The sequence below is a fragment of the Pseudorca crassidens genome, chromosome 15 (assembly GCF_039906515.1).
Source record: "Pseudorca crassidens isolate mPseCra1 chromosome 15, mPseCra1.hap1, whole genome shotgun sequence".
NCBI lineage: Eukaryota > Metazoa > Chordata > Mammalia > Artiodactyla > Delphinidae > Pseudorca > Pseudorca crassidens.
Genome location: NC_090310.1, coordinates 34093891 through 34116508, shown reverse-complemented (window position 1 = coordinate 34116508; position 22618 = coordinate 34093891). Strand labels below are relative to the sequence as shown.

The window sequence follows — 22618 nt, the reverse complement described above, 5'->3', positions numbered from 1 at the left end:
TTATTCTGCACCTTGGGCTGGTAATAGAGAGACAGTCATGGCCTCAAGGATTGAAGGAGCAGAAGATGGAGCAGTTACTGGGCCTTTGGGCAGAGAGAACTCGGGGGTTTAATTGAGGGGTGCAGCCAGCTCACAGCTACCCTGCAGGGAGAGAGTCTGGGGAGTAAATAGCCCTCCTTCCCTCCCTCCCCCTGCTGGTGCTCCCCACTGAAACCAGAGGAAACCAGAAACCCACCTGGAAACCAGAGGCATTAGTTTGTGCAGATCTGCCTCTTGCCTGGGCACAGGGCACAGTGGAGACGGATGGAGCCTGGCACCCTCCGGGTAAACAGAAGGTAACCAGCTCGGTGTGGCTGCATGGATTATTGCATTTTACTCTGTTTTCTAGGGCAATGAATGCACTTTGGTGTAGACCTGAATACGAGAGCCTCATGAATTTGTAACCCCATGATATGATTGGCGATATGATTTTTAAAACAATAACAGCAGCAATCCCAGAGTCCAATCAAATGCCAACGATGGGATACCAATACGGCAATCTCATGACTGCAGCAGGTCAAGTGGCGCACGCCTGCACTTGGCCTGGTAGATTTCTTCTAGGTGGCTTCAAGAGCTCCTTGAAGAATCACCAAATCTCTAGACTGACTGGACATCCAAATCATTTCCCCTGGGTCCCAGATGATAAATGAATTCTGCCAAGGGAAGCAAAATGTTGATTTCATTTTTAAAGATGGAAGAGAAATGGTTTTCACATTCATCTCAAGGCAGCCCATCCAAGAGCAAAATGAGCCTCATTGCTGTCGAGTTTTCCCTTAAATCTAACTCAGTTTGCCAGAGCATCAGAGTCAATGTGTAAACCTGTTTTGTTTGGTCCTTGTGGTGTTTTATGTTGTTGTCTATTAATTTAGTTTAGTTTTCATTTTTTGGTTACTATGAATCATTTGCTAATGTTTAAAAGGTTAGAATATGTGATATCAAATCTGAATTCCGACTTCTCTTGAGAAATATGAAAATTTGACAATATTGGGTTTTTATTCCCACTTAGGAAAAACAAAAAAACAAAAAACAGCGGTGCTAAGAATGGGTTTCCCTCCTTAGTTGATGTCTCCCCGGCCGCTGCCGGTCATCAGTCCTGAGCTGCGTTAGTAAGTGTGCGAGTTTTCAGTCTCTATAAACTCTGAAGTCCCTGCAGACAGGTCAGAGTCTCAACCCACTTTTATTCTGTTCTGAGGAGAATTCATGGACATAAACTAGCTTCTCCAGATGTGGAAGCTTTTTCCTGGAGTGACTTGCATTTCTTTGAAAGTCTCCAATGTTCTCAACATCAGACCTCATTGCAGTTTTTTTTTTAAATTTAGGGAATATTGGAGTAAACTACACTGACGTTTACATTTGCATTTCCCATTTAAGAAAAAGGAAGAAAGTGAAGAATCGTCAAAAGCAAATCAGTGTAAATCAGATACTGGGCAGAGGCAGGGTTATCAGGGGTCTGCGTAGGCAGACTTGAATCTTGGGTGTTTAGGCTTCAGTGTATGTATCCAGGTCTGGTATCTTTTCAACAAGGTGATGGAATTCTCCTTCTTTGAGTGGAATGTATGTGGGTGCCCAGCATGTAAAACAGATCAAAGCTGAGGGGTTTTCACTGAAACACAGTTGAGGGGAGGGTACAGGGCCGCCTTTCTCACCCTCCTCCACAGTTCCATCCTGGGGGTGGAGGAGACCCGCTGGTGTCTCTATTGCGCCCTGAAGTACAAAGATGCTGTCTTCCTATTCCAATGACCTTTCTGTTTGCAGCCCTAGAGAACTTGGTCAAATATCTGATTGTCCACAAGTAATATGCAAATAGTATTTTTCATATACTCCTTCTTGTCTGTCAGTGTCTTGCTTGGCACCTGTGCTAGATGTTACAATTATATAAAAATTCGTATATCATATTGCAGTCAGATTTTGACTACTTCCAACTGACATCCCCTTGACTCTATAGGATTTTTTCTGATTTTATGATCTATGAAACATCTCTCTAAGGAAGACGCTGGCATATCTGCATTTCCCAGTCCAGAAGACCTATGTGAGCAACATTTTGTGGAAAACATTTATCCTGAATTATCTGAACTCCTCATCAATCACAGGCTGTCTTAGACCTCCGTGCAAGGAGCATGACAGAGTTCTTCGAGTGAAGAAGGAAGTTCGGAATCACTGGCAATTCATCAGTCAGCTGCACACTCTGAACAGTGCTCTTTGCCTTCAATCCTTAGAGCTTGTGTCTAGCATCCTGCCAGCACTGCTCTTCCATTATTTACTCAGTTCCTCCCTCCTATTTTGTCTCTACCACAGGGCCTTTGAATATGCTTTTCTAACTGCCTGGAATGCACCTTCATGCCTCTTCCCCAAACTAATCAAGTTTGCTTCTTCCTCTATCTCAGTTCAAACATCACTTCTGCAAGTGGAGCTTTCTCTACTCTTAGACGAGGTCAAACTCTTCCCCATCGAAAGATCTCATAGCAATTTGTAAATATTTGCTTATTTGTAGGGTTATTTGATTTTTTTTTTTAAGTTCGTGTTTCCTTGAAAATAGAACCTGAGATAACCCTTACGTGCTAAGGCTTTGTAGAAAGGCACAGTACCAGGGCAGCTGGAATGAAGGAAGAAGGAAGACAAGCACATGCAAAACAGTGTGTTACTGAGCTGCCTCCGGCTTTGTAAGAAACCACAGTGAGCTGCCCCCTTACATGGGAGGTCTTCCAGGTCGGCTGTGTAGGAAAAATTTGTTGGAACAGAGAAGGATATGTCTGTTATTGTCTCTCCATCTCCTTCAACTGGTCAGATTTATTCTTTGGGAGAATTAACTCATCAACATTTAGGGCAGCTCTTGAGGCAAGATCCCATGCCTTGTACTGTGATGCTTCTTCCGAACCTGAAAGTTGTGGGAGGAACCCTAGCCTTCGTGAGTCTGGTTGGGTTAGACTTGGGTTCTGAAATCACAGCAGGCATGATGAATACCAAAGCAACCCTCATCCAGAGGAGGCTGTAGCAGCCAGGGGTTGTTAGGATGAGGCATTGCAGTGAAGACTGACTTTCCTTTGAGGGAAGGGCCAAGTCCCGGGAGATAGGTTGGGCCGAACAAATCTAGGGAGTATAAGCACCGGATCCTGTGCACGTGTGTCTCTGTCTTCCACTGTCTTGTAAGCACTATGAGGGTAGGGACTACATTTGTTTTACTCTGGTTCAATGTTTTACATCCACCTCCTAAGACAGTGTCTAGAAATGGAGTTACTCAAATATCTGTTGAATGAATGGACAGGTGGATGGATAGATGAATAGATGGACGATGAATGGTAGATAGATGGATGAATAAGTACGTCAGCATTAAGTGAAATCTCCTAGTCTCTGTTCCTCTTAGAAATTACAGGTAAATTCTTACTGGCCACTGGCAGCCATACTTGACTGACCTGAGAGCCGTCTCTGCACATTACGGAAACCCCGTGCTCTGCCACATGCAAGTCTGGAGCCCTCCAGCTTCTGGGTGGGACCTGGAATTCTGAGACTCCCTAACAAGATACAGTTTCGGGATTGTCACTTTTCTCTGAGGATTTAAGTAAGTGTTAGTGGTATATATACACCAGGGGCTAGGTGAGCTAGAAGCCATGTAGGTGTGGCATGTGGAGCTCTGAAATGTATTATTTCCTGAGTGCCTTCCACGGGCCAGGCATGGTGTTAAGTACCCTACACAAATTGTTTTATTTAGTTCTTGGCCAATTGTACAAGGCACACCCTCCTGAGTAATGCAACTAGGACTTGAACCCCGCTTTGTCTGAATCCTGAGTACACGCCCTTACCCCCTACACTGATATTTCCCATGCTATGCCTGTGTGTGTTATTGAAACTACACAAGGAGGGTTTTAGATATTACATAGACAAGATTATTCATTTTAGTGGTTATGTATTTGCTTAAATCTATAGTGGGAAAATACTAGTAATTAATTTAGGTTAATGATGTTTGCATCTCAAAATACATAACTTAAATAAAGAAATTTCGGGCTTCCCTGGTGGCACAGTGGTTGAGAGTCCACCTGCCGATGCAGGGGACACGGGTTCGTGCCCCGGTCCAGGAAGATCCCACATGCCGCGGAGCGGCTGGGCCCGTGAGCCATGGCCGCTGAGCCTGCGCGTCCGGAGCCTGTGCTCCGCAACGGGAGAGGCCACAACAGTGAGAGGCCTGCGTACAGCCAAAAAATAAAGAAATTTCCAATTTTAAGAAAAAAATATATCATAGTGTAGTTGGTACAAATATGGCAAAAACCATGACGGTGGCACTGTATGACTCAAGTTTGGGAAATATTGCCCTTTGCCCAATGACATATCCAAAGAGACCCAGAACCCCTAAGTCCTTCCTCAACCCCCTAGTTCTTTGCCCCCAAATTTACTGTAGGATTAGAAATTTTCCCTTCAAGCATGAAGGGTCTATAGCTCTTAAGCCATTGTCAACTGCTGCATCCTTTATATGTTTCTTTTTCATCCTAGGTTAGTAGGTTAATCAGCTATTAAGAGCTAAGTGAGTTGTACATGAGAAAGGTGAGTTTTGACATGGAAAACAGAGGAAGAGGTCTCTATAGTTACATTAGTTAACAGCACTCGTATTCAGCATGGGATGCACCTTGGCATTTTCAACTTTTTGGGTTCCCTTTCTTTTTATAACAGGAAGTCTTCTTTGCCCATGGGTTTGAATGCAAGGCTGAAGCAGGTTGAGATGTGATAGCATAATCTGACCTCATCAGAGAGAAGAGGATCGCTAAGATTGCTTTCACTCTTTTGTTCCCCATCCTTCCAGGTTTTCAGAGAAGGCTCCATGCCTAGGACCTGATAGGCACTTAACAAAATGAATCAATCTATGTAAAGTTCTTGGAAGAGTGGCTGATGTGTCTTGAGCACCATATTTGTGTTTGCTATGACCTTAATATTATTAGAATATCACATGGACTGAGTAGGTCAGAGCAAGTGAAATGGGAAAAGCATGGTATTCGGAATCCAACAGGAGTTGTGTGCTGGGTGTCTGCGTTCCCTGCTGTATGCACTCTCCATCCTCCCCCATCCTGCTCTGCCCTACAAGATCCCAGGCCCTTCACCTGGATTTGACCATTGGAGTGTGCCCTGGCTGGAAGGGAAGGAGAGGAAGGAGGTCAAGGTATTTGTTCCCTGTGAGATTTCCTGTGCCCCTCACCCAAAGGTAACTATTCCTTCTCTCACAGCACCTGCTCTGAACAATTCTGTCCTCACCTCCCTCCCCTTGTTCCTTGTTCCTGGGGATAATGATGGCTGCGTTGACACTAGTCTAGAGTTACTGCTCCACACCTGCCACGCCTTTGTTACCAGTCCTTTTTTAAATAAAAGGACATCTCCCTGAATTGCCTCAAGTGGAGTGTGCCATGTGTTTTCCACTGGGACCCTGCCAAGTTCAAACCCTAGCCTCTGCTATTCACTAAATCTGGGGCCTTGGCCAGGTTCCTTAACCTCTCTTAGGCTCAGCATCTTCATCTGCAAAACAGATAAGCCAGGGTCGCAAGCTCAGATGTCAGGGACCAGGCAAGTGTCTCAAACGAGCGAGGTGGGTGTGTGCCTCACCTGAGACCTCTCCTTAGTTCCCAGGCTGGCTGTGCCAGAAAACAGAAATTTTGATTTTTCTAGAGAATCCAGAAATCTAGCTTTTGTGTGAAGTCTCCTGATTTTGGAAACATTGGCGACTAAGTAAAATGTTAAACTTGGAATATGAGGCAGAACAAAATGTGGGTTAAGAATTAATTGAGAAGATTGGGAACATCGACTCTGGAGCCTGGCTGCCTGGCTTTGCCTGAAGGTTTGCTCTTCAGCTTACCAGCTGGGTGACCTTGGGCATTTCACTTAGCCTCTCTGAGCCTCATTCCCTTATCTGAAAAATGGGGATAATGTCATACCCATTTCATAGGGTTGTAATGAGGATTGAAAGAGTTAATATTTGAAAATTTTTAGGAGACTGTCTGGTACACAGAAAGCACTACAGAAGTGTTGGTAAATAGAAATGAATACATGTGATCTGCCTCATCCAGTGCTTTGGCACAGCGGGGGCTTTCAGTACGCGGGAGCTTAAACAAATGAATGTCCAAGTGAGAATATAAACACACATTCCTCCAGCTTTTTGTGTGTTATTAAGTTAACATGAACTCAAAAAATAATGGAAGCTTTTAATTTTATTTCTCCCTCCAGAATGGTCTATTTAATGCCACTTGCCTCGAGATAGAGCCTGACTTCAGAGGTCCTCATCAGGCTACACTGATACTCAGCCCGAAGATTGTTCTAATAAGCTTTATTGACTTGCTGAACCTCGGAGTTCTTTTTATTGACATGCAGTGTAAATCATTCCATCTGACATTTGAATGTCCTTTCTGAGAAACGTGTTAGACTTTACATGGGTACTGAGCTCCTGAGGATGTGTACATTCCTTAGTCAAGCGTGCAATGGCTTAGATGAAGACATCACACACATAGCCTTGTTTTAAACTAAAATTGGATGGGGGGAAAGGGCCATGAAATTTTGTATCGTTGAAAAAAATGTTTCTGAACTTTGAGAATGGTGTACCTTTTTATGGGAGCATAGCTATTGCTTCTGTCTTAAGAAATGGCCTCTTGGCTTTGTATAATTTCCAAATAATCGGTAGCGTTAGAGGTACAGGGAGTAATAGACGAGTTTGCCTTGCAGAGAGACGCACGTGACTTTGAGTTCAGAAACTCTGTGTTTAAATTTATTTTGCAAGGTGGGAGGAAACACACCCTGCGGCTGAAAATTTCTGATACAATAGCCATTTAAGGAACCATCATGCCTTCCAGGAACTCAGTTTCTTGGATGGTGTTTCATAAGCCCATCTGGACACTCATTCCCTTCCCTCAGTTATTCTGCCAATGTTTAGTGAGCATCTGCTATGGGCAGGTTCCTGCTAGTGCTGGGAGTACCTTGACAAATCCGACAGTGTCCCTGCCCCTGAGAAGCTCAGGATCTACTTGGGAAGATATAAAATCGATCATTATAATAAAAGGCGTTAAATGTTACCCTAGAGCAGGAGTTTTCAACTCTGGCACTGTTGACGTTTTGGGCTGGTTTGTTCTTTGTTGTTTGTGCCTGTGCATTGGAAGGTGTTGAACAGAAGAATCCCCCCTCCAGTGATGACAACCCCAAATGTCACTAGACATTGCCAAACATCTCCTGGGGAACAACACTGCCCCTGTTGAGAACCACTATTAAATATAGATATTTACACAATTTCTTGGGAAAGGAGCAACGGATTCAGCCAGGAGAAGTGCGGTAGGCTTTTCAAAAGGATGATGGCATTTGAGCTCGGTCCTGAGACAGAAATATAGCTCAACGGGGGGCGGTGAAGTAGAAGTTCACCACTCCAGCAAAGGAGATACAGTGGTGTGACAAAACACAGACTATTTCAAGAACAATGTATCTTTCTTTGTGGGTAAAATTAGACTACGTGGCAAATAAGGCTAGAAGGGCAGGCAGGAGCCAGTTCCTGGAGAGTCTTATAAGCCAAGCAAATGTGTTCGGATTTTATCCTATTGGTAATGGGGAGACAATGAGATTATTAACTAGGTAAGTGGTGTGTTAATATTTGCATTGTATTACCGATCCAATTATTTGATGGTTCAGCACCTGGTAATAGCACACGTGTTTCCTTTGGGGAGAAACACCTGTCCACTATTCTGAGACTGAGTGGTTCAGTTAGAATTGATCCCATACCCTGATTCCACAGATATGGCTAGCCAGAGTGCTGTATCCACCTGGTCATGTGATCGGTTCAGTGATGGACATCTGATCCCATCCAGAGCAATGGGGGCACACTGTAGGAATTTTTCTAGAACTACTGAGGGGAAAATGCATACTCTCTTTCTGCTGGGGTTACTAGCGCAGTAGAATATTATATTCAAGTCTGGACTTTTTGGAGGGCATCTTGACCCAGCAACTGAAGAGCTCACTGAAGAGCTCACTGAAGAGGCTGCCAACACACCATCATTTACAGAGGGTGGTGTCTAGGCAGAGTAGATAGAAACACAGACAATTAGGGAGCAGTTCAGAGGCAGAGGCAGGAAGAAGGCCAGAAGTGTTGTGTTTCTGAAGCCAAAGAGAGTTGCCAGGAGGTTGTCAACACATCAGATGATGAAGAGACAGCAACCAAGATCAAGGATTGAGCATGGCTGTGGCAGTGGGGGTGGAGGGTTATCGATTAAGAAGATGCTAAGACAATAGCTTCAGTGGAATGGTATGAAGAGAAATACCAGATTACAGAAAGTCATTGGATGGTGGAGACAGGAAGTTATACACAGGGATTGAATGACTGTTTTCAGAAAGCGTGGCAATAGAGGTAGACCCAAACTAGTAGCGCACTAGGTGAGGAAGAGTTGAGAGAGGAGGGTTAACATAAGGGAGCTTTAGCGTATCTATATCCTGAACGTTTGATGACAGAGCAGACAGAGGGATTGACTGGTGGAGAAAAATGGAAGCAAGGCAGGGCGTTTAGCCTTGGCGCCGAGAAGCGTGTTCAGATAAGTACTCACATTTTGCTTCAGCATCTGTCCTGTGCTGTTCTGTTCTGTATTCTCTGTGAACTACTCTAGAAAAATGTGGTTGCTTTTATTGCCAAGTTGCTTAATTGCCTTACGGAATAATGGCAAGCAAGCTAGTCTTGGAGCTTTTGAACTCGGAGAGGAATCAAAGCAAGAAGAGGTAGAGAAATCAAATAGACCGATGGCCTCTTTGTTGACAGTCTCTCAAGTTGCTTACCCCTTCGTCTGTCAGTCTATTAATGGTTGCTGACATCTGCGAAATACTTTTTAAACTAAAAATAGAGAGGGATGCAAGAAAACTCTACCTGCTCTCATAAAAGGCACATACGGTTTATGCTCTACTTCCTCTCCCCGCTTTTGTCCATTAATAAAAGAACTTCTGGGCTTCCCTGGTGGCGCAGTGGTAGAGAGTCCGCCTGCTGATGCAGGGGACACGGGTTCGTGCCCCAGTCCGGGAAGATCCCACATGCCGCGGAGCGGCTGGGCCCGTGAGCCATGGCCGCTGAGCCTGCGCGTCTGGAGCCTGTGCTCCACAACGGGAGAGGCCACAACAGTGAGAGGCCCGCGTACCGCAAAAAAAAAAATAATAATAATAAATAAAATAAAAGAACTTCTCTTATAAATGCCAGGTCTAGAACATTCTTTGACAGTGATTTGAGGATTACTGCCACTTCATACTCTCTAAAAAAGACCTGCCAAAAAGGAATAACGGTGCCTTACTCGCTTTGTCTGTCACCCCACACTGCCAGTGCCTTTCACCTGGCTGTGCTTTAGCCTCACACCTGTGAATCAAGGAGGGCTTTGATATAAACAAACTGGTTCAGCAAAGGTTTGATTCCTCCACGTTGCCTGCCTGGGACAACATCTGGAGCCTCCTGAAACCTAATTTGTTTATGCTCCCTAATACATGACATCACTATTTCCTTGTCCTACTTAGGGCTCCAGAGACTCCAGAATGGTGCTTCCTGAGTGGTCCCATGAGTTCCCTGCAAAATACCTGTAGATTTTAATATATTCATGGTGCATAATCAGTGCTTCAGAATCCTAACAATAACCTCCTTTCTGTGAGTTTGAGAGCACAAAAAGCGATCGTATTTTCAAAGAGAAGGGAAATATCCATGCGCAAAGCCCTGGGATCCTTAAAAATATGTGAAACTCCCACTTGTCCCTACCTCCAACCCTGTTCACAAGTCATTCTGCGGCTGGATTAAACACATGGTGCTCACATCAGGTACTTGGAATACCTATGATAGGAATGCGTGGTGTGTGTGTGTGTGTGTGTGTGTGTGTGTGTGTGTGTGTGTGTGTGTGTGTGTGTGTGTGTGTGTGTGTGTGTGTGTGTGTGTGTGTGTGTGTGTGTGTGTGTGTGTGTGTGTGTGTGTGTGTGTGTGTGTGTGTGTGTGTGTGTGTGTAGGGGATTTAAAAATTGAGATTCCCTGCTCTCATCCCAGACTTCCTGAATCAGGATCTCTAGGATGGTGCCCAAGATCTGAATTTTGATATGCATTTCAGACAACTCTTTTTTTTTTTTTTTACGAATTTATTTATTTTTGGCTGCGTTGGGTCTTTGTTGCTGCGCGCGGGCTTTCTCTAGTTGCAGCGAGCGGGGGCTACTCTTCCTTGCAGCACGCGGGCTTCTCATTGCGGTGGCTTCTCTTGTTGCAGAGCACAGGCTCTAGGCGCGTGGGTTTCAGTAGTTGTGGCATGCAGGCTCAGTAGTTGTGGCTCACGGGCTCTAGAGCACAGGCTCAGTAGTTGTGGAGCACGGGCTTAGTTACTCTGCGGCATGTGGGATCTTCCCGGACCAGGGCTCGAACCCGTGTCCTCTGCATTGGCAGGCGGATTCTAACCACTGTACCACCAGGGAAGCCCCAGACAACTCTTATCTACACCACAGTTTGACATCCATAGGATATTTGGACCCTTGGTCAGTGGAGCTTCATAGATGATGAGAGATACAGAGGCTTTTCATTCCTACAGGACACGTCACTGACTGCTCCTGCGAAGCCAACATTTCCTCTTCTTTCTTCATGGGGACACTGAGTGTATAGAAGATGCTACCATTGCCCCACAACCCGTGACCCCAATCCCTAGGTGTTTACCATTCCATGCATGCATTCTGGACTTCCAGACACCAGCACCATTGCCTAAGGACTCTCCCTGACCACTAGACTCCACTCTACCTGTGCCCAGGAAAGGCTGGAAGTGGCATTGGATTACCACTCCTTCCCCACCCCCCTCCATGCACAACTAACCCTTAACCAATGACTGATGGGAATCAGGGTATAAGTACTCAAGCTTCCTTGCCCCCTGGATGGGATAACTGTATGGGGCATGTTCTGCCCTGGCTTCCAGAAGTTTTAGTGGAATTAATTTCCAGTTTACTAACTTGGTCGACGACACACTTACCGTTAGCTCCTGTCCCTTTCCGAGCTTTCTTCCCCACTCCCTTGCCATTGTTTCCGAGGTTCACCTCCCAAATGCATACTTAACACTCAAATATTTGTCTCAGGGTCTGCTTCTGGGGGAACCCAAAAGAGTGTCTACAGAGTAATACAGCGAGACATTTTGAACCAAGCCTAAAGTAACAGTGTGGGGAAAGTCAGAGAAGGTATGGAAACATGCTTTATGGAAGAGAGTTCACTTTTGACCAGATACCCGAAGTGTATCCTTTGGATGTTTATATTCACTGCCAGAATCCCACATTTTTAGCCGTTGACCCATAATTAACCCGTGTTTCCTCATGTTAACCACTATGTATTCTTGAAAGAGATTCCCAGTGATTTTTCTGGTAAATTTAGAGGTTTGTGCCTTTTAAGTGAAGCATAAGGAATAAATAGAAATAATAAATGTATAAATGGAGAGCATAGTAATGCATACTTTGACCATGATTTACAGATATTTTACTGCTCAGAGCATCTATAACCCACCAGTAACCACTGCAAATGCATATTCTTCCTTGTAAGGTTGCATATTTCATCCTAAATGGCTTAAATATCTTTACTTATCCATTTGTAATAAAATGATGAAGACTTAAAGTAAGTGCATTTGAAAGAAATCGATTGTCAGTACTCTGGCTGCTAATACATGGAACAGTTCTTTCCCCCCTGAAGTGTTAGTACATTAAAGCGAAACTATTTGTGTTCTGATTATAAATTCATTAACTATTTACACCTCATGACTTACAACTTATTTTTTTCTTGAGAACGATCACTTTCAACCTTCATGGCTGACTTTAGTGGAACTACTCAAAGCACAGTTTATTATTTTAAAAAATACTTTTAGTAGGACTTTAGAATATGTACATGATTTTATTGTCTTATTGGCCTTTGAACTTTCTATACCTAAAGAGAGGCTTTGAGATGCAGCAAAGGATGCCATAGCCCTGAACTCAGACTTGCAACAACTTAAAATGAGCTTTTGAGCTTGTTAGGTTTATAAGCTTTGAAAATTTGCTTTTTTTTCTCTGAACCTCAGTGTCTATCTGTAAGATGGAAATAATAGTACTACCTGCCTTATAGAGCTTCTCTCTGAGGTTAGATGTCATATCTGAGGCTTAGCGTAAAGTTCTCAAAATTATTTTTAATTTTCCTCTTTTTTTCCCCTCAAGTCCTAAGCAGGTATATAACTACTTCTTATTACCTTATCTAGCAGGAGAGTAAAACTGGCATCTAACTCCCAGTTCAACATTTAATTGTGAATGAGTGATTTTGGCGAACACTTTTTGCTAATCACCACTCAGACTCAGGACTTACTGTTACTTTCAAAGCTGGAAACAAAGGAGATTGTGGTCAGCTCCGCACAGGTTGTCTTGACGGGTTATCAAGGATTGTGGTGCTTTCTTTCTCTTTATTACTTCGGGGCAGTTTGTGTGTTGGCTGGAACACTCAGTCACTATGAAGCGTCTAGAGGAATGAGCTAAAATACATGGAATTGCGGAAAGCAACCCAAGATCACATTGCATTTCTTAAAGACGCTCCTGCTATAGAGTTGTTAGGTGGAAGTCACCACGCACTTTGAGCAGTTGCTGCGCCAGGCACGATGCTGAGGGACGACTCATGCATCATACCATTGACTTCTCACGACAACCTTGAGTCAGAGGAGTCATCCTGAGCTGGGTTGGAATTCTAAACCAACTACTTACTAGCTTGGTGACTGTGAGCAAATGCCTTCATTTCTTTGGACCCCAGTTTCCTCATCTGTAAAATGAGGATAATAATATAACCTGGTTCATGGAGTTGTTTTGAGAACCCAGTGAGAATATGAGTGAAGGTATAGTGCACAGTAAACCTGAATAGATGCTAATTGTTATTACTACATTACTAGTAGTAGTACTACTTCTACTAATACCATCAGCTTATTGATGAGGTTGCTTTTGACCAATGGTTCTCACCTGGGGTAATTTTGCCCCTCCCCCCAGAGATCATGTGGGAATATCTAGAGACATTTTTGGTTTTCACAGCTTTGGGGAGCAGTCAAGGGTGCTATTAGCATTGAGCGGAGGCCAAGGTGGAGGCCAAGGATGCTACTAAACATCCTACAGGGCACAGGTAGCTCCCCTCCCACTAAAGGATTATGTGGCCCAAAGTGTCAATAGTGCAAAGTTTGAGAAACCCTGCTTTTAGGCCACATGTCAACTTAAACAGGATTTTGCAGTAAGGGATATATCATCACAGGGAACAGGGAATGCAGTGGTGGGGTAGTTTTGAACGTTTGCTGATTTAGCAGCTCTGTAACCTCAAAGATGTTACTGGTTCTTTATTCCTCCCTGCCCTGTCATTCTCTGGCTGGTCATAAGATATTTGTGGCAGATCCAGAAGTTATAGACACACAAGGAAACATCTGGAGGGATAAGAAAAAAAATTTTTTTCCTGTGGCTTTCACTTGGGTCAAAATATTTTCCATAAGCACATTAATCACCTTTTCCTGGATTAGATGACATGGACCCTAGGACAAGTCCTAAACCAGTCACATACAAGGAGGTCAGAATTACCACGCTTGAGGATGGGGATCAACTGCAGTGTCCTCTGTATTAATAGTAACTATTATGATATTAGTTATGTTACCGTCATCATCTTCACTATTATCATCCGCATCCTTATTTTACAAACAGGGAGTGGAAGATTAGTGATGTTTAAAAAATGTTGCTTGGTGGGCTTCCCTGGTGGCGCAGTGGTTGAGAGTCCGCCTGCCGATGCAGGGGACACGGGTTTGTGCCCCGGTCCGGGAAGATCCTACATGCCGCAGAGCGGCTGGGCCCGTGAGCCATGGCCTCTGAGCCTGCGCGTCTGGAGCCTGTGCTCCGCAACGGGAGGGGCCACAGCAGTGAGAGGCCCACGTACTGCAAAAAAAAAAAAAATGTTGCTTGGTTCACATTGCTATTAAGTGGTAGATTCAAATTATGAAAACAAACTGTCTTACTCTAGAGCTTTATCCACTTATTTCTTAAAGATGTACTTTTTAAAGGTATATGAAAGTAGATTTCTTAAAGATGTACCAAATGCATATAAACTAGCTTTCCCTAAACCAAAGACATAGCTTAGTCTCTACTTATTATTGGCCAAGCATTAGGAGTTCTTTGTTCACTTGATTCTGACAACACTCAAAATACTTGTTTCCGGGCTTCCGTGGTGGCGCAGTGGTTGAGAGTCCGCCTGCCGATGCAGGGGACACGGGTTTGTGCCCCGGTCCGGGAAGATCCCACATGCCGCGGAGCGGCTGGGCCCGTGAGCCATGGCCGCTGAGCCTACGCGTCCGGAGCCTGTGCTCAGCAACAGGAGAGGCCGCAACAGTGAGAGGCCTGCATACCACACACACACACACACACAAATATATTTGTTTCCAAAATGCTTTTTATATAGGCAGGCTCCCTTTGGTGCTGCGGATCACTGAACCTCCCTTTTTATTTTTCTTATTCCGAGACCAATTGACTAGGCATCCCTACTTTCATGATCATAAATCACTGATATGATTAAGCCTACCTACATGGAGTATGAGCCCTAGTATGCAGGAAGACAAGATGCATCATAATTTATGCTTCATGAACTTGGCTCTGCCACAAAACAGACTTAGTTTTGAGTCCTGGCCTAACCATTCACCAACTCTGTGGGGCTGGCTAAGTCATTAACCTTCTCCTCCTTTTAAGCTTTGGTTTTCTCATCTATATAAAGGAAACCATAATAGTACTTACACTCAGAGTTGTATTGTGAGGATTAAATGAGATAATACAGCTAAAAAGCTTATATAGTAGATGCCACATGCTTGTTATTTTTAAATTTAATTTAATTTTTTTATACAGCAGGTTCTTAATTAGTTATCTGTTTTATACATATTAGTGTATATATGTCAATCCCAGTCTCCCAATTCATCCCACCCCCACCCTCACCTGGTTTCCCCACTTTGGGAAAAGCTTGTTATCTTTATTGCTATTCTTATCATTGTGATTGTTCAAAGTGTTATTTTTTGTTACCGTTGCTATCTTCATATTATTTGGGGGATGTAGGCAAGGGAAGAAAAGGGATGAGCCCAAGGAGAGGTGGAGAAACCATCATGTTTACTATTTCAAAGACATTTTAAAACAGAGTGTGAAAGTTTGTATCTTTTCAGAAGAAGAGAATTCAACCCTGGACACTGGCTAGCTCATTCTCGGTATTAGATGCCTTGGCTAATATCAAGGCCCTGAACTACATGATAGATGGTGACTTAGTTCAACCAATCAGTAATTATATATTGAGTATCTGCCACGTGTCCAGTGACTGAGGGGGGAATAGAGAATATAAGGTGCAATCCATTCCCCTGTGGTCCTCAGACTGTTTTAATTAGTTCATTAGTTGACCAGACTGTGATAAAGCTTTCAGGTAAGCCCGAAGACTGAGAACTTGAGGGCAAGCAGGTCTTACATGGTATTGGGATTGTGAGAAGCACTCTATTGAAACAGAGTCATTCATACATAAATTTGAGCTATACATCCTCTCTTCAGTGACTGCTGTGGAAAGGTGTCCTTTGGAAAGAGACACAGAAGGATACTTGGCTACTTCAGTTTGCTTTAGTTTGCTTTTTTCATCCTTTTCCTATCCTAATATACCACTGATCATCCCTAAAAGTCCTAGAATACTTTGGAGTGACCTCCTAATCCCCAGAATTTGCTAGATGTTTATACGGACCATCTGGAAAAGTTCTTAAACAAATATAAAATAATCAGGAGAAAAATGGTCATTGAAGTGAAGGCAGATGAAGTCCAGGCCATGACACTGGAACTATGGCAATGGTGGGTCTGGACAAGCCTTGGAGTCGTCCTATCAAAAGCTGCCTTGGGGTAAAGCAGGCACACTTTTTGCTTCAATTCAGGGCTTTTTATGAGCTTCCCCCAGTTTATGCCTTCAGCTTCATTGTTCACTGCCTTGCTTCCCCACCACCTTCCAGACCCTTGAACTTAGCATGATTCTATTAATATAGAACAGACTTGCTGCTCACATCTGTTCAATACTGTTCAAATGCTGTTCAATATTGAACAGTATAGCCTCCTTGAAGGGGCTATACTCTGTTTGGCTTCAGACAGTCTTGTAAGCTGTGTTCTTCTCCAGGAATGTCCTTCACCCAACTCTTTGGGTAACTCCTACTTATCTCCTATGTTTAGAGGAGATCTCCTCTAGAAACCCTTGTCTGGCCTTCCCCTTTTCACTCATGTCTGGTTGTATCCTCCCATTCAGTACTGGCCAAAATCTTTCAAAACCCTTGATATCACGTATATATGTGCCTGCTTATCATGTTAGACTATAAGCTTCTTTTTAAAAAATTTTATTTTATTGTAGTTGATTTACAATGTTGTGTTAATTTCTGCTGTACAGCAAAGTGATTCATTATACATATACATACATACACATACATACATACATTCATATGTACATACATATGTACATATACATACACATACATACATACATACATGCATTATACATATATACATTCATTATACATACATATATATATCCTTTTTCATATTCCTTTCTATTATGGTTTATCACAGGATATTGGATATAGTTCCCTGTGGTATACACTAGGAGCTTGTTGTTTATACATCTTATATATAATAGTTTGCATCCGCTAATCCCAAACTCCCACTCCATCCCTCCCCCGCCCTCCCCCACACCTTGGCAACCACAAGTCTGTTCTCCATGTCTGTGAGTCTGTTTCTGTTTCATAGATAAGTTCATTTGTGTCTTATTTTAGATTCCATATATACGTGATATCATATGGTATTTGTCTTTCTCTTTCTGACTTACTTCGCTTAGTACAGTGATCTCTAGGTCCATCCAGGTTGCTGCAAATGGCGTTATTTCATTCTTTTTTATGGCTGAGTAGACTATAAGCTTCTTGCGTGCAGAGACTGCATCTAGTTTATAGAGTAATTGGTTTATGACTAGCCTCTAGTAAAATACAGGTTTGATGGCTGAAAGGATGGATTAAATGAATGGATGAGCAGGTTGATCTCTCAAACCATCTCCAAGAGGCTAACCTCTTTAGACAGAAATCCCCACAATGGTTCACCAAACATTTATTGAGCTTATTATGTGTTTGGTCCCATGGACTGAGAAAAACTCCCTGACATCAAGGAGCTGTCAGCCTAATGGAAGTGAACATTTACAATAGGCAGAGACAAATGATGTGATAAAGTTATGGACAGGTGCTCAAGGAGTCCACAAGAGAGACACTGGTCGTATCTTGTGTGTGAGTGGGGGTTGGCAGGGAGAAGTAATGTCCAAATGGAGATCTAAAAGAGAAACAGAAACTATCCAGGAAAAGAGAGTCTGTAGGAGCATTCCAGGTTGGAGGAACAGCATGTGCAAAGGATTGGAGACAAGCAAGGGAAGATCACCTCTGGATCATAGGGTCAATGTAAAATGAGAGACAGAGAATCCAGGAGCTTGTAACTCATGTAGAAGACTTTATCTTGGGGGACAAGAGGAGCCATGAGAAGATCTTAAATTTGAAAGTGAGATGATGAAATTGACACTCCAGGGAGATCTTCAGCATTTTGAGTAGGGTTAATAAACTCAGCCAAGCATGAGGCTACAATGTCATTCTTTCCCACCAGTTTTATGGAAGACACCATTTTGACATCTGCTTATATCACAAATTGCAAAATATCTTTTACGTCCAGTAGGAGGAGCCAAAGGCTCTATGTTCTTCCCCAGAGCTGGGCATTCCTTGGCCCTCCGCTGTCCTAGGAGCTGTTTACTTCAGCACCTCTCATTACTGAGAAGTGGATCAACGTGGAGGAATGACAGAAAAACTCTGCCTGGAATGTGAAAGATCATGATGAAAAAGAAACTAATACTTTCCAGATGAATAGCATAATAGCATGGTATATTGATCTTTACTCTAATTTTGTTTTAAACTGTAATGAATGTCTCCCCCACTCATATTAATCTTTCTTAAGCCATGTAGCCACACAACACCAGTGAGTCATACCTGACACTCATTGCTAATACACCTAAGCCTATCTCTACTCCAAAATAAATAAGAGTCGACTCAGACTGACCTTGATTTTGAGATGCTTGAATGTTTTATTTCATTTCCAATGGAAAAGTATATAAAAAATCATAAAAGCACCCAGCGATTACCCATTCTAATGAAACAATAGCCAGTGTTTCTGCCTTGAATGATGGTATTTTTTTCCCTTCTGGAATAAAAATGAAGGAGCATGGAGAAACAATTCCTGTTGGTGAATTTGCACAAAACATTGTATTTCAACAGAACTTCCCATTAACTGCCATTTATTTCTTCTCTCATTATTGATAATTTGCTTTTAAATTGAGAATACCTCTTTTACAACCCATCTCATCTCCCTGCATGGCTAGACAATTACATTTAAATTCGGTGGTTTTCCCATTGTAAACAGTTTCTGGGGGAAATGATTATGATGTTACTAACCCAGATTTATGGCTTCATTGTGCTATCACTGAAGGATAAGAGACTAGTATAAAGAAAAAAAAAAGTTGCTTACATACAAATACATTATCAAAGAGAGTCCTCAGGAAGCATATAGTAAAACCAACCCAAACTGCAAAATCACCTACTGGGGCCAGTGAGAGAGACATCTTTCTGGATTTTGCAAAGTTATTTTTGTTACATGTTTTTTAAAAATTCCAGTTGTTGGCAGAAGTTCCTTTTTTAAATTTTATTCTAATGTTAGAAGAAATCCTAGCCCGACAGGATTGCGGGGGAACTCATGAGTCTGCTATTTGGTAGGCACTTAGGAAATACACATGTTACAAAGCAATACATGTAACATGGTCCCTACTTTTGGAAATCTTACAGTTTTACTTGGAAGAGGAGACATGGTACAAACGCAACAACAACAACAACAAAATCAAATGATAGGGCGGGGAAAATGAACGTGAGCCTCAGAGCAAGGGCTCAAGGCTAGAATCTGGACTTGTCCAATCCCATCTGGCCCTCAGAAGGCAGTGTGGTGCAGTGGTACACCCCATGAAATTAGGTATTGCCCAGGAATCCTGGTTCTTTCCAGCTGTGTGACCTTGAGCAAATTATAACTTTCTGGACCTCAGACTTTCCTGTGTAACATAATCACCTAAAATGTTTATCTAGAAAAAAAAAAAAAAGATGAATTTTTGGCTCAGTGAGTCCAGGGTGAGGCTCAAGAAAGAAGAAACATTGCTGCTTTAACCCCTTTAAGCCTCCGTTTTCTGATCTGCGAAGTGGACAAACCTATAGTACCTACCTCATTTAGTTGCTGGGAAAGTTCGATGTAAATACGTCAAATAGTATCCGGTGAAAGTGAGTGCTAATTGAGTGGTAGGATTTATTGAGGAGTCACAGGGCTTCTGACTCTAAGGCAACTGCTGAGAGAGTAGTCTCTGGACCCCTCTAGAGTCAGCACCTCGTGCAGGATTAGGCAGCCATGTAAGAGGCCAGGGAGGGGTGGCCCAGGCCAGCGCGCAACCGCTCCCTGCCTGGTGTCCCTCGGGCCTGGATAACTTTTTGCATCTCGGATAGGGCTCCATCTTTGCCTGGCCTCAAGATTTCCCAGAGCAGAAGCGGATTGGGGCAAGACACCTCCTCCATGTAGCGTTCCTCTAGGGGATTTGTCCAGTCTCCTTGAGGGGAGGGGGTGGAGGGGGGGCGCTGGTGCTCAGTGAGTGAGTCCACTTTGGGACAAGGACTTGGGAATGCCAAAGACCTGGGTTCAACAGCCACACTCCCAACTCTCATCCCTTCACCCCAGGAGACCGAGGCACTGGGTCGCGCGTCAGCCACCTCCAGTTGGAATCGGGGCTGCGCGCTTGACCGCGGTGGCGGTGCTGGCGAGGGGAAGGGGGAGGGGGCGCTCCCTAGAGCTCGGGATTATTTTTGGCTCCGCAGCCCCGGCTGCTCGCCGCCTGTGGCGCGCGCTCACACACATTCTCACACACACACAGACACGCGCGCACACACATATGCACACATTTTCTCGTTCGCTCTCTCGCCCTCCTTTGTTTATTTTCTAATCCATATTTTTATTTGAAGATTTCCTCTTCACTCTCTCCCGCCCGCCTGCCGGCACTCTCGCGGGCCAACCGGGTGCACACCGCTCCCCTCCGTCACCCCAGCCCTCCTCCCCTCTCCCCGAGCGCGGGGTTTGAAGGTCACCTCCTTTCCAGTCCCCGTGCGAGCCGCGCCGCCACCGCCGCCTCCAGCCGGAGCCGGTGGCACAGGCTGCGCTGCCGTGAAGTGGTTCTCGCAGCCGCGGCGGCGGCAGCGGACCGAGCCCGGGGTCCGCGCCGGTTGGGGAAGCCCGAACTCGCGGAGGGGAATCCCTCTCGCTTCACCCCAGCCCCCGGCTGCGCCCGCGGTGGGGCGGGGACGCTCTGCCAGCCCGCGAACGGCAGAGGCGGCGGCCGCGACCAGACCCACGCGTGCGCCTCCCCGGCAGGAGGAGGAAGGAGCGAACAGGGCACCCCGCATCTGGAGGGGACAGCCGCGCGCCCCGCCCGTGCGTCCGGAGCGAGAGAACTCCGAGCCTGCCACCAGGCAGAGCGCGGAGAAGCGGACCGTGCACCCCGGGACCGAGGAACCTTGCGCTCCAGACCCCCGGGCAGTGGCCGTCCGGGCCCAGCGGTGCTGACTCGCACCGCGCGCAGCTGCGCCCAGCCTGCCGCCCAGGCAGGGGCGCCAGGGCGGGGCTGACCTGCCAGCAAAGTTGCGGACAGCGTGGGAGAAGCCAGCACCCGCTTTCGCCATCTCCAGCTCATGGTGAGCGTGGCTGAGGGTGCAGAGAGCGCAGGGAAATTGGAGGGTCTGGGGCCGAGCGGAAGGCGACCGGAGCCGGGTGCGGCGGAAGTTCTAGGTAAGTCCAGGCGGAGTCACCGCCTCTTTGACCCCCTGACCTGGCCAAAGGGTCCCACTGAGGGAAGAGCTGGCTTCTCGAGGGCTGGCTTCCTCTCAGAGCCAGGCCGGGCGCGCTGTACTGGGAACTTTTTCAGTGTGGTGGAGAGATCTCTCTGCACGTTCTCCCTGGGGGCTGAGATCAGGCGCCCCTACCCCCTCATCCTTCTAGAAGCAAGCCCTTTCTCGGCCCAAAGCGCGCCTCTGGAGAGCCCAGGCTGCCTCGTTCGTCCTCCTGGGAGCGAGTCCCAGGTGCAGGGAACAGCGGGCGTCTGCCTGCGCACTTTGCTTAGGGTTCCTGGCAGACTGGAAGCGTGCACTCGGTGCGCCCCGGGGCACTGCCTCTCCACCGCCCTTAACGAGGTCTGAGGGAGAAGGCACTTCGTGGCCTGGGAGGGCGTTTAGAAGCATCGAATCCTTTGTGGAAGGCGGGGAAGAGGAGGGTCGCTGAGCTGGAGGGAGAGTGTCTGTGTTTATGGACACCGGAGGGACGCCCAAGATGCCACTGCATTTGACCCTGGGGGGAGGGGAAGGGGGCCAGCCCGGGAACTCAGGACTTGGAAACTCCGGCTGCGCCCCTTGGTTCCTTTGGTGCCTTAGGGCACCTTCACCCTGGAGAGGAAACCCAGGTAGCAGTTCTCGGCGCAGGCCAGGGGTCGCCTCTTGTCAGCTCCAGTTTCCCAACTCTCCAGGGTTAGAGGCGAGGGAGGGGTTAGCGAGTCGCTGTTTCCATATCCCCGCGGCCCGGGGAACCATCAGGTTGGGTTGCTCCTGGAGTCTTTAAGGTGTCAGCTCCGAGGGACTAGGCCAGCCCGGAAGCTGCCCGTGCGGAAAGGGCGGGGAAGACCCCGACCCGCCTGGTCCAGGAGCCGCCAACTCTATTCCCTGCTGCCAGGGAATGGGGGGCTCAAGGCTGCTGCCCGGACAAGCAAGGGCCGGGCTGCGCCTGCCTGGCTCGGAGCGTGTGGGGCGGGGCTGCTCAAGTGCTTGGAGATTCGAGTCTGGCCCTCCAGGGAATTGGTACCCACCGCGGGTCTTTTCAGTTGAACTTGGAAAGAAGTGCGGACGGTGTCATGGAATAGCTTTGTTTGAGCTGCAATATGATGCGCCACAACTGGAGTTTTCTTTTATAATAATTATGATTGTATATTTTTATTATTTTTTAAAATCTGGTCCGCCAAGAGGCCTGGCCTTTTCAGCACAAGTTTAGGACACACCCCAGCCAGTGATCTCTCCCTGCCCCTGTCCTAGTTCATCTACCCTCCATTTCCCATTTATCTTTGTTACAAAGGAAAAAATAAAAGATATGAGAGGGCCTGGATCCTTTCAATTCTTAAGTGACCACAGAGGGCCTGGCTGGAGCCATGGGCAGATTTATTTTTGGCCAAGGTCTTTTTTCTTCAGAGGCAAGGACCTGGGCCCATGAAGGGTAAAAGTGACTCTGGCAGGGGTTCTAGGGCAAACAACGGGGCTGACTCCAGACCTTCATGCTTTCTGAGCTCATCTGGGAAGCACTGGGATCTGGGGGAATCCACTGGGTTTCCCCTAAGTTAACTCATGGCTGAGTTGGATTAGGAAGAAACTGGTATCATCCTTTACAGTTTCTGAGGGTACCGTTAGCGTCCAGAGATAAGGCT

General features: G+C 45.6%; 1 protein-coding gene and 1 long non-coding RNA gene across 26 annotated transcripts in view; both read left to right on the top strand.

Moving 5' to 3' along the window:
- Window positions 1–22618, top strand: part of RBFOX1 (RNA binding fox-1 homolog 1) — a 2180200-nt gene that overhangs the window by 675848 nt on the left and 1481734 nt on the right. The window lies entirely within an intron of this gene.
- LOC137207178 (uncharacterized) overlaps window positions 18311–22618 on the top strand; it is an 85293-nt gene continuing 80985 nt past the window's right edge. Inside the window, exon 1 of the long non-coding RNA XR_010934967.1 lies at window positions 18311–20943. This is a non-coding gene — a long non-coding RNA (uncharacterized lncRNA). The remainder of the gene's footprint in view (window positions 20944–22618) is intronic.